This window comes from Nanorana parkeri, unplaced genomic scaffold (genome assembly GCF_000935625.1).
Source record: "Nanorana parkeri isolate BGI_ZX_2015 unplaced genomic scaffold, ASM93562v1 scaffold1055, whole genome shotgun sequence".
NCBI classification, from domain to species: Eukaryota; Metazoa; Chordata; class Amphibia; order Anura; family Dicroglossidae; genus Nanorana; species Nanorana parkeri.
This window is the reverse complement of record NW_017307323.1, coordinates 578,651-595,420: the sequence shown is the minus strand read 5'-3', so window position 1 is coordinate 595,420 and position 16,770 is coordinate 578,651. Positions and strand designations below refer to the sequence as shown.

At 38.1% G+C, this 16,770-nt stretch overlaps 1 long non-coding RNA gene across 1 annotated transcript in view; it reads left to right on the top strand.

The window, feature by feature from the left end:
- The window catches only part of LOC108796103, a 19,357-nt gene extending 3,440 nt beyond the window's left edge, over positions 1 to 15,917 (top strand). The window contains exons 2-3 of the long non-coding RNA XR_001941784.1: positions 8,275 to 8,315; positions 15,759 to 15,917. This is a non-coding gene — a long non-coding RNA (uncharacterized LOC108796103). The remainder of the gene's footprint in view (positions 1 to 8,274; positions 8,316 to 15,758) is intronic.
- Positions 15,918 to 16,770: the final 853 nt, after the last annotated feature.

Below are 16,770 nucleotides of genomic sequence, written 5' to 3'. Positions count from 1 at the left end.
GGTGAAAACAGGGGGACCCTTGCCCCCCCCCCCCCCCTATTTATAAAGTAATTGACCACTGCCCTAAGTCATCCTCAACCTAAATTAATCACACATACATCCTAAGGTCATATGTTCAGAGTTACTTCCCAGCCAGTGTCATGTAAAGGTCAAATCTGATATATTTATTTGTCCGTCGGTTTTATTTACGTCTGTATGAGTTCCAGTCATTCTGTAATAAAGTGCATTTCTGCCAATCATGTCCAATAAAGCTGATGCTTTCAGAATGTTATTTTCTACTCCAGGTAAAGTAAAAGTACTTCCATCTCTAAAAAGCTGAAATAATATAGTTTTTCTATAACCATATAAAGTTTATCCAAGGGGCTATGTGGACCGGCTTCGATGGGCAAGTGCAGAGTTCTTTTGACATCGGTTTGAGACATTCTGAGATTATCCAAACGTCACTGCAGATGCTGTTGACCTGCTTTAGCTGCTTTTACGTTCCCATAGATCTGTATGGGGAGAAATGTAGTCCTGGAGCAAACAAAAGCCTGTCAACGCTGGCCCTAAAACTGTTCTTAACTTACTACCCCTTTCTGCATTACCATGTACCCTACAACAATCCAGTGTGTCCCCAGGATTAAAAAAAAGTGTAATAGTGGGCACATTTATTAAGGGCTCCTTTTAACATTTCTTGTCTGTTATGACGTTAAAATATTCAGTTTGAATGGATAGTCAATGCATCACAGCAGTGGATAAGACATCGTGGTGCTATTTTTGTAATGCAGAGTACCATAACACATGGGATGTGCGTTGTGGTGTACTGTCAGTTACTGTACTTGTGCATTGGGATAAATGGCATCGCACAGCACAAAGTCACATGCATTAATGTGGGATAAAACATGCATTAAGGCTGACTTCACAAAATTGTGAAGTCAGACTTGAGGACAGCAAAAACTTGTACCAAGTTGGTTTCAGTCATGTACAGTATGCAGTAGCCAGATGTAATATTTATTACATAAATCTGACCCATTTAAAAATGTGGTAGCCTTAGAACCAGTCATGCTTGGGGTCAGCTTTGCCTTCCTCTTTTTTTGGAAAGGTAGGACATTCTGAAACTGTAAAAGTCCGATCTGACCAGTACATTGATTGACTACTGCTCCAAGATATTGCATCAACGGTGCAGCAAAGATTGTATGTTCTTTCTCTGTGGCCATTGTCTACATTCTTACTGAATTAGTTAAGAAATAGGGGAGGAAGATCATTGAGCCATATTACTGCATTATATGTCTAGCTCATACTACCCTGCTGTATCCCAAAACTGTACTCAGAGAAACTCAAAGCTGTAGAGGGCTATTGCTGACCTTTTGTTCTGAAAATACTAGCTGCCTGATTGTCATGCTGATTCATTGGCTGCAATAGTTTCTGAGATACTGACCCAGAATGAGTATTGACATCACTCCCACCGATCAGGCTGAATACTTCATTAGGTCAGTGATTAAAAGTACTGCAAGACAAAGTCAGACAACTAACATTTTCAGAGGTGGGTCAGCAATGGCAGCCTATGTTTCCCTTAGTTTTTTTACAAGTGTGCCTAGCATCCTGAGGCCAGCCGACCACTATTAGAATAAATGAGTAATAGCAAAAAAGCCAAAAAGAGAACCTGGTCATGTGACCTGGCAAAGTCATTTGACTGGCTCTCTTTTAATTACACTGTACTAATTGCTGTGATAGGCATATCAGAAGCTTGTAGAACACCACAGGCTCACACTACATTCTGCATTTTATGCATAGGGTGTAAAATGCAGGCTGCAGTATGAAGCAACCTTGTGGAGTATAACAGAGAACTGACAGTTATAAATAATAGGCCCCTACTGTGTTTACTTCAATGGTACAGCCATCACTGGCATGGCAATCTTCATAAGATCTGTGGTCTCCGGCAACAGTGGATGGGGCAGGAAACCAGGCCCAGATAAATTGATTAAATTAGAACCGAAGCCAAAACTTTTTTAGCATTATGGATAGAGTAGGTGAGGGTTATAACCCTGTTTTTTTTTTGCCACCTGTGTCCCATTGGAGAGATTTCCCTTCATGTCCTCTCCGATAGCCAAAACAGGAAGTGAGTGGAAATACCTCCATAGTATGGGAAATCCCTGGTGGTCAATAGGGTCACCAGAACTAGTGTCCATATTGGCAGATTTCCCATTCACTCCTGTTGTGGTAACAACCAAAAATTTGGGATTTTCTTGCACTTTCAGTAATAACAGAATACGGAGGGTTAATCTCTCTAACAGGGACACCGATAGCAATAAAAACCTGACCATTGTTCTAATCTTTCTACACTTTATCCAGCAATAAGAAAAAGCTTTGCCATTAGATGCACTCTAAGGTGCAATAAGACTGAATAAATATAAAAAAGAGGTGTACTGACAACACAAGATACTAGCAGATAATGTGATGCAGAATTTATTGCTAAAATTATCAGCAAATTAGCATTTTTTTTCAATGCACTTTACCAGATTCATCTGGCATATGTACTCAAAATGAAAAAGCCAGAGCATTGCAAAGAAGTCTGTATGCTAAACTTTTGGAGAGTTGGCTTATATGTTTCCATTAAAGTGGCACTAAACTCAGGAGTTAAATCTTAAAAATGCATTCAAGTACCTTAACTATTAACAAAAATGTATCTTATTTGTGTATCACTCGGCTGTAGATCCTCAAGTCATCTCTGAATTAGACATGTGCGATTCGTTTCGTTACGAATCGAAATTCGTACGAATTTTCCTGAAATTCGTAAATTCGGAAGCATCCCAAATCCGAATTGCAGTTTCCGAATTATATCCGAAATACGAAATTCCGTTAACGAATTTTGGATCCGAATTTCTTTGAAACAGGAACTAATATTACCCCTGTAAATGAGGTTGAACAACATGACAAGATTTTTTAATCCGAAATACGGATCCGCTGCTGCTGAGGGTTGCATTACAATACACAGGCAGGAAATACGAAATTCCATTGACGGAATTTCGTTCCGTTACGAACATTCGTTATATTGAAGTTAAAAAGCAAAGTACATTTATATTGGAGTTGATGGTAGTTTTTTTTTAAATCCGAAATTCGGATACGGAATCCGTTAACGGAATTCGTATTTCGGATAAAAAAACAACTACCACATCGACTTCAATATTAACAAAGGTATTTTTGCTTTTTAACTTCATCATAACGATGTGCCGAAACTAACGTAAAAAATTCGAATCCGAATTGAGTTTCGGATACGAATTACGAAATAAGAAATAACGGATATTCCGAAACTAAAGGGAACAAATTTTTTGACGGCGCACAAGTCTACTCTGAATTGGTGCTGACACTGTCCTTCCTTCTGGAGGGTGACTACTTTTGTTGCCTATGGTCCCTGTGTGTTTTGTAAAGTAGCCACCACTCCAAGCAATGGGATTGTAGTCCATCACAGGAGTGAGCTTGGAGTGGTGACTACTTTACAACACACACAGGGACCATGAGGAACAAAAGTTGCCACCCTCCAGAAGGAAGGACAGTGTCAGCACCAATAAAGAGATGATTTGAGGATCTACAGCTGAGTGATACACAAATAAGATACATTTTTGTTAATAGTTAAGGTACTTGCATGTATTTTTGGTGTCAATTTTCACTAAGGGTTATAAAAATTCTCATTGATATTGGCAAGGGAAGCAAAGTGGTTATAAATAGGTGAAATAATCTGAAGATTAGCAGGCTTATTTAAAAATCGGTGAAGAGTTTGGTTGTGCCCGATATCCTGGACCTCTTGCCTGAGGGCTGCCACTATGTGTGCGGCCATATCCTCCAGGTCCCCTTTGGTAGTCAGGTGCGGGAGAATGTCCCTCCAGTCTCCCCCCTCTTCCACCTCTATGTCAGGGCGGGCATCCGATGCGGCCAGGGAGAGTGCCGGTGAGGGGATCGGTGATGGTTGCCAGTCGCCCGGCCGACTTCCCACTTCCACGGGCGGCGCTGTCACTTTACTCCGGGTCTTGGACGGAGTGGGGCCTGCGGCCGTGGAGCGGGTGGACGCCATGTGTCGCGTATCCTCCGGTCGGCTCGCGGTACCCGCGGGGGGAAAAAAATCAGCCAAAATCCGACTGTCGGGAACTCCGGAGGCACAGCTGACTTCCCGACACCCGAGACATCCAGAGAAGGGGGAGAATAACGTCTGCTAGAGCTTAGGCCGGTGCCGGGAGATGCAGAGCTCCAAGGAGTCACGTCCTCACGTCGCCATTGGCAAGCCACGCCCCCTGCACCTGGCATTAACACACTTGCTGACTCCACTCTATGGGGGAGCAACAAAGCCACCCTACCCTAACAGGCTAGTAGGAAAAGGTACATTCCAAATAAATGGTATGTTCTTAGTGCTGACAGCTCAGTGCTGGTCTCTATAGGGGGGAGTTCTCAAAAACAAGTGTAAATCCTGCAGGTCCCCTAATGCCTGATGTGAGTCCTTATAATTTAATTCCAGCACTTAACTTATCCTTAACACTCAACTTTAACCCCACAAACCCTGTAATAATAACCTAACCGCTAAACAAAGTAGAGTATTAGTCTTATCTGAATAAATTAAAAATTAAACCCGTAGCCACGGAATGGTATAAAATCACTGTATAATATTCTTTTATGCCTTTGTGTGTAATTGCAAGAACCATTAGTGGTGGATTTGATAAAGTTAGAATTAATTTCTCTAGAACAATAATTTGTTCTAGAGACATTTATTTTTTCAGTTAGGTCTTCCTCCAGGAATTCGCCAAATGACAGGTTGCTGGCATTCTATGAATCTCATGTAGGACTTTTTGTTTGGTGGATCACATAAAGGTTCTACTCAAAGGGTTCAGTGAGTAGCACAATATCATTAAATTCACCCTTTTGTGAATAACCCTGTAGATTTTGGGGGATTACTATTACCTTGGTAGAAATATTGTGATGTTGATTGGAGGAAATAAAGCCGCTTTATAGCTACATATAATTGTCACAATCAAATTTACCAATGAAGAAAATGGAGACATATTTTAACAAAAAAACCCTTTAGCATTATGCTTTTAAAGACTTATTTATAGCAAAAGTTCAGTAATTGTTGACCATTTATGGTTTTGAGCAATATCTGCTTCCCGTTTCCATAAATAGAGCGTATACGTCTAGACATGCCAATACTTCTATGACTTCCTGAGCTGTTACTAGAAGATTATTCATTCACTTCTTCTAATAACAGCATTTATTTTTGTCCTTATAACATCATTCATAGATAAGTGCCCCTGATAAACTTTATTACCTTTTCAGAAGGTGCTTTTAAAATACTAGTTTGAAAATTTTAAACCTAAAGATGGCACAGAAAACCCCCTTTTAGGATGCAAAAAGAGTGAGAGTGTGAATCATTTTTCAGGTGAAGGGGCATTCCAATTCCCTGTGGTTGATCTACTAAAGAATGTTCATAAGTGAAAATTTCTTGCAGACTGAACTTGATGGATTTCAGTTTTTCAACCTGACTAATTATGTATTGATGTAACTAAGATTGAAAATGCACTTTGCAAAGTGAACTTGCTCAACTTCTTTAGTGAATTAGCCACAGGGTGATCCCTAAAGCAGCACTGAAAAGCCATGTTGTTTCTCATCTGCCATCACTAATTCCTGCTCATATGTGATAAACTCCACCAACCATAATCTTGGCTATTCCTGCACAGAAAGGATAGGAATGGAAATGTTGCATCCATTCAGTGGGGTTCAATACTATACTATATTCACTAACGTTGAATGCTCTTCACGTTTCAAGGCATTTTCCTTAGATCAGTGAATATAGTGAAAATTTATTTTGCAAAGAATACCCAATGAGGTGCAAGAAAATGTAAAAAGAAACAGCATTTGTGCTTGCACATGATTGGATGATGGAAGTTGGCAGAGCTTCACCCCATTCACTAAGCTAAAGGGAAATTCCCTTGCAAAGTGAACAGCCTAATTGCCTTTAGTAAAACAACCCAAATCTTTTTTCTGTAGCCACAAAAGCAGAGAAAAACTAAGAGATAATAAGGGAAGGAAAATCTGTGTTGAGTGTTCTTAGATCTCTCTCTCTCTCTGGGATGGAATTCCCATCTTGTCTAGAGATAGCAGAAACTCTGGTCACATAGCTCCTTGTTAGGGGTGGCAGAATGTAAAAAAAAAAACACAGATTTTATATATTTTATATTTGCCCAGAGTTCAGTATTAAAGAAACAAGTGACACACAGTAGAGACAGAAAATGAGGCAGCTTTTTAAGATAATACCTAAAAGCAAAGTCCAATTTTGTGACCATTTTTCATGTGACACCCATATTTAGGGTGCAACATATAAGATTGTTACATTTGCCAGCCCCTCCCACCCTCATACCACACCTTTCCCTACCACCACTTACCTGAATTGCAGGGGTCTTCTCCCCGAGTGCCCTTTTTTCTTTTTAATTACTTAGGTACTTGCCATTACTAAACATTTCTAAGGTCCCTCTGTTGTCATTTTTAAGCTAAGGGTGAAGTTCCTCTTTAATTTCACATTTTATGTTTTATTAATGTGGGTGCATTTATAAAATTTTTGCAAAACGTGGACTGTGCCTTTAACTGTCACCACGTCTGAAGGACATTCTGTAACTAGTGTTGTTTTTTTTATTGTTTAATACTTTTGAAGTGATCATTGTGACATATGAACACAATGATTGAGTGTATCAAAATAACTCTGCTAGAAGGTATAAAAACATGGCTGAAAAAAAGAAAGAAAAGGGCACTGGAAAGTTATAGCTATGTAGTTTTCAAAAGTTTCAGCCATCCACCAATCAGTGTGATAGCCTTGTAAATAAATCAAAGGTGTTTCAAGTTTTTCAAGCAACTGCTATCACATTATCCCATCAATCAAATATCCCTTTTTCATGGACTTCTAAAATCTCTTTTGATGGGACCATAGTGTACATTAACATTGTTTAGACTAGCTAACTCCACTTATCTTCTGATAAACATATTGTTATCCTAAAGGTCATACTTTTTTTTCCACCAATGTTATAAGGTTGTGTGTTTTGTTTGTTAAATAAGACTGGCTTTATTCATTAATATTATTTATTTAAAGGTAAAAATTACACTGTAGGAGCAATTTACAGCCAAGCATAAAATCCCTAAAGGAAACATTATGATAGACATATGTAGGCTGCCATTGTTGACATCTGAAAGTGCTAGTTGTCTGACTGACAGACTGGTGCAATGGCTTCCACTGCCATGGAGAAAATATAGAGATAAGGACGTTTTCCCAGCTTTCATTTGCTCCACGTTTGTTCTGCATCTGTGATTTAGAAGTATAGAAATCAATGACAGCCAAGATAAGAATGGAACACAGGGCACATAAACCTCGTACATTAAAAGTAGATAGATATTAATACCATCAAAAAGTATCGTGCACACACAAATGTCAGCAGATATGGCACATTTAGAGACTTGGAGAGGAGATCCCCTCTGTAGCTAGTGGTAGGGCTGCGTGCCAGTGAGCAGTATCAGCACAGTTTTAAATGTAGCACAGAGCCCCCCCCCCCCTTCTTTCCTGCAAAATACCTTTTGTTCTGTGCAAGTGGAGGCAAACACAAATGTTTCTATTTTTTTTTTCAAGTTGAAGGCACAATCTGGAAAATACCGCATTATGGCCACTAAATGGAGCAGAGAAGCATAGAAAACAATTATTTATTACCCGTGCTCTTCAGCTCCATCCAGTGGCCACAATCTAGTATTTTCCTGATTTTACATTTGACTTGGAAAGAACATATGCTAAGAACATTTATTTTTGCCTCCATTCTTCCAGAGTGAACATTCACAGAGATTTGCAGGACACATCGCTCTGCAAATTGTTTATAAATACACCCATAAGAGAGACACTGCCACCTTGTTCAATCAGGGCAAGCAAACATCCAGAAGTGTTTGCTGCTGATCAGAGAGGCTCCCACTGGTTACCAGCTTCAGGGTGACCCTTTGTGCTAAATTTGAGACTGTGCTGATACTAATCACTGGCATGCAGTCCTACCATTAGCCACGGAGGGCTAAGTTTGGGATCTCCTCTCCAAGTCTTTTTTTTTCTCAGCTGTGTTGGCTTTATTTTAAATGCTTTTTAATATTAAAACATTTTTTGATAAGATTATTTGAACAAATAATGCTCATTTATTATTTTCAAAATTATAACTACGAACAAATAATGCATATTTATTATTTTCAAAATTATAAATTCGAACAAATAATGCATATTTATTATTTTCTCAGTTGCCCTATGTAGATGAAAAGCGAAAACCAAGAAAAGAAGGGTGAGTTAATGCTCCCAGATAATCCCAAGAAAATGTCTCAGCTGCTTATTTGTTTTGTGTTTCGCAATGCTGAATTGTGGACTTTCACATTTTAATTATACATTTCTGTATTTCTTTCTCTTGTACGTTTTCCCAGGTTATCTCTATATATAGTTTATTGCTTATGGAAATTAGCCACTCTTTGTATTACTGTATATCTTGTGAATAATTACACACGATTGAAGGGTATAACATGTAAATGTATATAATTGTTTTATTTTGAATATTTGTCTCCATAGCTAGATGTAGATTAATTTATTATATTTGTTCCACCCACGTATATGATGACTAATTTCAGGTCAGCCAACGCTATTACTTGTGGAATGCATTTACACTCTTTCCCAAAGCTGCCACCTTCTTTGAAGGATAGAAGGAACCTACAGCCCCTTGTAAGCAAGAGTTGAGTGCTCTTCCCTGAGTGGCACTTGGTTCTAATTGTTTCAAGTTTTAGCACATATGTTTTAGAGGTAGAAGATTTGGTGCAAAAAATATTTGGTGTATCTAAAGGCAATTTTTTAAATTTTGCATAGAGTAAGAAACAGTTAAACACTTTGGCACTGTGGTACAGGATTCTGCAGCTGATAAGAGGGAAATGCCTTCCCAAACTTGTTGCAATATATGTTCTGTCTAGACATGTAAACTGCCAAAAAATGTGTTTAGTTTCGTTTCGTTTTAAATTCGGATTTGTGTTATTTCGTTTTTCAGGATTCGGGTGTGAAAGTCAATTCGGATTCGGAATTCGGATTCGGACGAAATTTCGGTAGCGTTAGTACGAACGTTCGTTTCGTTTTCTGTTCTTATGCGTATCTTATTCGTATCTTATTCGTTCGTTTGCAGCAAAAGTGACATTTGAGGGGGGAAACATTTTTTTCTCCTTCTCTAATGTCACTTTGCTCCAACGAACGAAACGAATAAGAAACGAATAAGAACAGAAAACGAAACGAACGTTCGTACTAACGCTACCGAATTTCGGAAATGGAAATTCGGATTCGTTTTCATTCGTTATGTCTGTAATTCGGAATTCGGATACATCCGAATGTCCGAATTTCCGAAAATTCATCCGAATTTCGATTCGGAACTAAACGAATCGCACATGTCTAGTTCTGTCTGTTCTCCAGAATGTGCTGGCACACTATGATGCTTATTCATGTCTTCGGGTCCCGGCTGAATAATGGACGCACAAACGTTTCTAGCTCCCACCTTCTCTGTAAGCTAAAATATCACATTAAAAGTATTTAAGGGAACTTGTCACATCAGCTGTCTCAGCTAAGATCCCTGGTCAGTGCTGGAGGCTACCATTGTCAGACTTCCAGATGCGGTGCTATTTTCAGGGCAGGCACGGCACCTCGCTTTGATTTAAATCCCTTCGGCTGTTTGCTGACCAGCAAAAATCTATCTGTAGTCAGTCAGTATGCAGGAGACTAAATGGTCGGGTACCACAGCCTCTCATTGCTTCTGTCCAGTCCCTCTCACCCAAGGGGTTAAAGAGGAATGTGCTGATGGAATCAGATAAATCAAGCATTAAGGCCACTATTTACTTTTTCTGAACAACCAATCCTTGGTTCTGTCAATGCCCCCAAATCTATATACTGTAGATGCTTTAGACTGAAGACTATGACCACATCATATGAGGCTGAAGACCTTTCCCTGTCTTTTGTGTTCATGTCTGAATGTTCTCCATCTCCCTTACCTTTCTCCCACCAACCAGTCAAGGTTTTTCTCCATTGCCAGGAGCTCTGCAATCTACATGTCTAGTAATTATCTGAAGTGTTTAGCTGCATTCTAGAGCTCTCTTGGTAAAACAGACAAAAGGCAATTTTCTTTTCTTCACAGTCAAGGCAAAGTACTGGAATCAGAAGATTATTATAACGAAATTTATTACAACCATTCAGTGTCAATAAATAAGCCCAAAACATATGATGGGTTTTCTGCTATGGAGTTTTCCATCCTAACCCCAAACGAGAGGTAATGAATGCTTTACTTTCACAAAGCAGATTGACAGTGACCACCACTATGACTACATTCTGATCAGACACAAAAATATGAGGACATAAACAGGATAATTGATCAGAATGTATGAATAGCATTGCGTTATTAACAAGGCAGATTTCTAGCCAGGTAGGAGCAGTGTGATGGCATTGATGGCACTTACTCTGGAGACCAAGCAAGCCCACCATCACTACTGAATATTTGTGAGATATATATATATATATATGTATATATATATATATATATATTTCTGGGGCACTCTTGCCTTTTTTTACATTTTATTTATATTTTTTTGCCATTAAGATCTACTCTGAGGGTTTCTAAAAATTAGTTCATATATTTTGTGTATTTATATATTTTACTGTTCTGTGTTTTTATGTTTACTTGTTGATTCTGCCAGTAGATCCACTATTTTTTGTAATAGGGTGCCACCCTGTTTTTTCCACAGTGAAATCATTTAGCACAGTTATCACCTTGTAGACAGGGTTGTCTTAGATGAACATGTTGTTTTTAATTGACCTTTTTTTAAAAAGAAATAAATTAAAGTCCTAACCCCTGTAACTGCCAGTTTTGCTGGTCAGCTTGGCCTGTCAAAGGAAGTAGTAAAATAACGGATCTTCAGGCAGGATCAACAGGAAATTAAAAAGGAACTGAAACAAAAAATGCTATGTTGCTGCTAATAACAGACTGCAGCATATATATAATTTTTTATTTTGCCTATAGCTCCACTTGAAACAGTTTTTTTAAACTATCTGTCTATTTACAATCTTTGTCTTTATAAATAGACATTTAGGGCCCATTCACACCATAGCGCATGTTTTGGCATGTGCACATGCAGGTGTTTTAAACTTGTTCTGCTATGTGTTTTTAACGTGTTGCAATGTGGTGTGTATAACTCCCGTTTTAACCTTAAGTTTAGTGTTTGCCCTGCACTGCAGCATGTCGGCAGTTCTGATGTGAACTGAAATCATAGGATATAAGGCAATTTGCCTTGTTCTTTCATTAGGAGAACCTTGGGCAACACACCCCATTGTTGCTGCTGTGAACTGGCCCTTAGTACATGACTAAGGGATGACAGAGCTGTTTGAGTAAGCTAAGGGCGATGAAGCTTGGTTTCTTTGATAGTAACATCAGAATCAGTCGTCTGTTAAGTAAGGAGTCACTGCAGTGACGCTTCATTGAGCTTTGCAAACAATAGGCTTCTTTCATCAACAACAAAAAAAATATTTTATTTGTTAGCTCTGATAATATATACAAAACCATTATAATTCTTTCTTTTAAATATTTGTAACTATACAGTTATACTCACTGTTTATTAAAAGGCACAGTATTCAAAATTAAAATCTTTAACATTATTATCTATATTGCAAGGTCGTAGCCTCAGGGATCATGCTGGTGCCACGATGCCTAGAAACTGCCTTTGTTTCCAATGTTTTGGTTCTATTAAAATAAATACATAAAAATGCCCATTTTACCTCCATAGGTGGCACATTCCATAAACATGGGTTTGTAGCCTTTTTAGCAATGAACTTGTCTTATATTGGCTGGAGTATATGGTAGGACCTCACATAGTCTGTCAGCTCTGTATGCGTACAACATCTGAGAACTTTATAACTAAGCCCAGCATCCCTACAGGGGTAATTTGGGGCATTTTTTGTTCTTGATAGCATCTTAAAGCGTGAAATCCTCTTTAAAGACATAACGTATCTACTGGTGCTGTGCAGAGCCGGATTGGAAAACTAGTTGCATCTAGACAACATGATTGTGGTATTCCAGATTCCTTAGGTCAGCTTTCCTTGTATGTTAGCTCTTCTTCTTGTGATGAAATATTATTCATACATTCTCAGTAATAAAATACAAAATGTAACATCAGTATTGTTGAAGCCTTTGATTAAATTATTAGAACAAGATGACCATACTCTACAGTTATCTAAAAGTGCAACTAAAACTTAGAATCTGGCCCTGCCAAAGCTGAAGATATACAGATCACAAGTTCTCACCTTCTGTCAGAGCATGATTCACATTACTATCAAACAAGGGTCAGCTATCCACATTAAAAGCTGCATGTATCAATATTCTGAACTGTCATTCCCATAGAGCCACCAGTCAGTTTTACATTTTCAGTTTCTGAGTGTATTTTGCCGGGGCAGGTCTAACTAACGGAGAAAAATCAACAGTTCTTAAGGTCATGTCACATGAGGAATATTTGGATGCATCCAAATTTCCAAATGGAAAAAATAATGAATTCAAACAAATACAAATTTTGCAGAATTGAAAATTTGAATGCATCCAAATTTTTGGAAATGAACTAAAAGGTGTTAGACAATAAAAAAAAAGCGTGGGGTCTTCCTCAAAATTCATACCAGACCCTTTAGGGTCCACCTTTCCCTGCTTTGCCAGGCCACTGCTCGAATCAAGGGTCTAATAAAGGATTTTGGGGAGGACCCCATGCTTTTTTTGGTTTTTGGCTTGAAAACAAAATATCGGATCCATCCGATATCCGCATAATGAATATAGGACTGATCCAAATTTTAGATCTGATAATGAAAATCAAAACATTCTGTGGGGTGGCTTACATGCCTAAGCCTTATGCCCTAAATATAAAGCTCCCAAAAATGTCAAATTGCTTTGCCATTATAAAGTTCAACTCTAGGCAGATGTAAAAGACACAAACAGTGCAGCACTGTATTCATTAATACATTATTTTATTTATTTTTTTAGACATGAGGCTGACAACGCAGTAAACTATAGTGGATAGTCATTTTAGAATGATATAAAACAGTAGTGCTTTGCTTGTTAGCTTTCCATATTTTGTGCTGAAGTATTTTATTCAGGTAAGTGCAGAATGTTGCATACCCAGGATACACAGAATTTCATAGATTTAATGGTAAATATAACCATTTCTACTTTCTTTTCTCTCATGCTGGTAATTCATGCTGACACTATGCTTCCCCTTGGAGGGTGGCTACTTTTGTCCCCCATGGTCCCTGTGTGTGTTGTAAAGTAGCCACCACCCCAAGCTTGCTACTGTGATGAAACATAATCTGTTTACTAGTTTGAATTAAGATTGTAGTCCATAAATGGAGCAAGCTTGGAGTGGTGGCTACTTTACAATGCACACAGGGACCATGGGGAACAAAAGTAGCCCCCCTCCAGAAGGAAGGACAGTGTCAGCACCAATTCAGAAATGATTTGAGGATCTACAGCCGAGTGATACACACATAAGATACATTTTTGTTAATAGTTAACATACTTTTAAGATTTAACTCCTGAGTTTAGTGTCACTTGTCTAAATCCTTGTTGAATTCTTGCAAGACAGCATCAGGGCTTGTGTAGACTGGCTATATTTATTTGCATTCAAATGCAGCTCTACTCAAATGCATACATTCAAACAATGTGCAGGTGGGGCTGCGTATGATCTGCTATGTTGACTTGCGATTAAAGAGCGTTTTGCATGCAAGTATAGCAACGCTAAGTCTGTTTATAAAAGCCTTTAATGATATTGTGCTTCTCACTGAACAAGAATATACCCTTTGAGTAGAACCTTTATGTGATCCACCAAACAAAAAGTCCTACATGAGATTCATAGAATGCCAGCAACCTGTCATTTGGTGGAGGAAGACTTAACTGAAAAAATAAATGTCTCTAGAACAAATTATTGTTCTAGAGAAATTAATTCTAACTTTATCAAATCCACCACTAATGGTTCTTGCAATTACACACAAAGGCATAAAAAAATATTATACTGTGATTTTATACCATTCCGTGGCTATGGGTTTAATTTTTAATTTATTCAGAAAAGACTAATACTCTACTTTGTTTAGCGGTTAGGTTAATATTACAGGGTTTGTGGGGTTAAAGTTGAGTGTTAAGGATAAGTTAAGTGCTGGAATTAAATTATAAGGACTCACATCAGGCATTAGGGGACCTGCAGGATTTACACTTGTTTTTAGCACTGAGAACTCCCCCCTATAGAAACCAGCAATGAGCTGTCAGCACTAAGAACATACCATTTATTTGGAATGTACCTTTTCCTACTAGCCTGTTAGGGTAGGGTGGCTTTGTTGCTCCCCCATAGAGTTGAGTCAGCAAGTGTGTTAATGCCAGGTGCAAATAAAGAAAACAGAGCTTAAAAAGGGAAACCTAATGCAGCCACCACATCTAAAGATTGGTAAGCTGCACTATATTACATCTTGTGGGAGGTTTAGATACATTTTAATTGTGTGTCCCGCCACAGCTGGAGGTCCTGTCCACATTAGGTCAATGCTATTGAGTAAATTTAGCCATCTGGACATATAATAATGACCTCACAGCTGTGGGTCAGGAATTCCCCAGGCCACAGCTGACTGGTTTGGACTGGGTTTATTTCAAAACTGAGCCCACCTCTTTTTAAACAGCAAAACAATTAAAATAAATTATAAAATAAATTATATATATAACAGTTGGGACAGATGGAAGACTTTAAGAAGAATGATTAAAATGCATTTTAATAATTTTGTGAATGCCTAAAGTCAGGCTTCAGATTGTATGTAAAGAGTAGGAAGGAGACCCTTTGACAAGTTTTTACTGCTATATATGTACCATCTGGGGAGATTCACCCCTCTCTTTGTCAACAAAAATGAGGAGAATTCCCAAAATTTTGAGCTGTCATTGTCAAGCAATTAGGGAACTTCCTCCGACGGAGACCACTCTAGCAGTGACAAACTTCTACGATGGGGATTCTGTACACTTTAGGGAAAATTCATCCAATTTTCTAGTGTGTCATTGGGATAGGAAGTAAAGGAAAATCTGCCCATCTGGGCACATACAGCATAAAATTACTTTAAGACTTTCTCTAAAACCTAAAAAAAAGTTTTGGCTTTACATACAGTTTAAGATACCAAATGGTTTGTGTAGCAATTATGAAAGTTAAATCAATTTTAACATGTACAAGAACATAGCTGATTTGGAAAAATTCTACAATTCAGCTCACTTTCCAGTTCATGTTGTACTAGATTGTTCACTTCTCCTGCCTTCTCCAAACTCTTCGCCCTTCAGTGTATAGCCCAGCTAATTTCAACGTTTTCCTTTAATACATAGAATATACTCCATCTACTGAAATCATCTGTCTTTCTCTATCATTACTGTAAAAACAAATATAGTCTCCAATACGTCACCAGTGAACCCTTTCTGGAGATAGGCATGCACTGCAATTCATAAGTGTAGTGTAAATGGTGTAAAATTGATCAAAGTGTTCCATACACACTTCACATTATAGATATGGAAGAAAAAATGTTAGACTTCACAAGAAATATGCTGAAACTTTCTGCTGTGTTATTTTTACCTCAGAGATTCTTTCCTGGTAAGTAAAGATTTGTTGCTTCCTGCTTACCTCTCGAAATAATTGCTTTTAAAAAAAAAACTATTTTTCTCTAGATCTTCCATTGCAGATGAATCCCAGCAAGAAAATGAAATGGATGGTAACCCGTACGACTACAGAAAACTGCTTCGGAAAACATCTCAGCGTGAACGCCTTATGCATCATATGTAAGAGGGATTTTTTTTTTCATAGAATGATATTGCTAAAACATTGTAACAATTATAGCACCTATGCGATTTCTTTTCACTCTTTGTTAAATGGTGATAAATTATTTTAGCTTTAGCTATGCAATATTACGTTCATATACTGTGTGTTTTTCTTTTATTTTTATATACATATCACTGTGTAGTTTTCTACAAATCTTTTTTCAAGACCAGTGCTGTATAATATTTTATAAGAATTGTGCTTTGACTATTTATGCCATTCATTTTTATTGTCAGTTGTCCACAATGTACTCAATAAAGAGAAAATAATTTAAGCTAAGCTATGCTTTTGTGTCATTTGACCTATTCAGAATCAAAGCTTGACTCCAGGCTTCACTACAGGTATTGTTGTAGCCGCTAAAGTTTTGTAATCATTGTAGGCAGTCATGTGATCTTGACACCCCTACCAGACTCAATTAGACGAGCTACGTGAAGAGCCACTGGTCAAGACTCACCTAGCTTATTTTTTAACCAATGAAGGAGAAACACCTCACTAATGAGGCCATTGCCCTGTTCACTTTGCTCTCTCCTACTGTCCCCATGTGCACTGTCAGTATGTTTGCACTGCAGCTGAATCTGATTGGCTCACTGTGCTGCTCCTCACCCTTCCATTCTCTGTGCTGTTAAAGAGGTTGCTCTCACAATGAATTCAGGTACTTACACTAATTATATTTAAAAATACATGTGAAGCAGAAGTAAAGGAACCATAACACAAACAGCAGTGCATATAAAAAAATTCACATATAAAAATAAAATTGGGAAAGTAAAAATTGCTTTAAAAGTCAGGTCACAAGTTCTTGCTGTCCTGCTACCTGTTTTAATTTGCAGCTTAGGATAATAAATTGCCTCAAAGACTGTAGGTAGC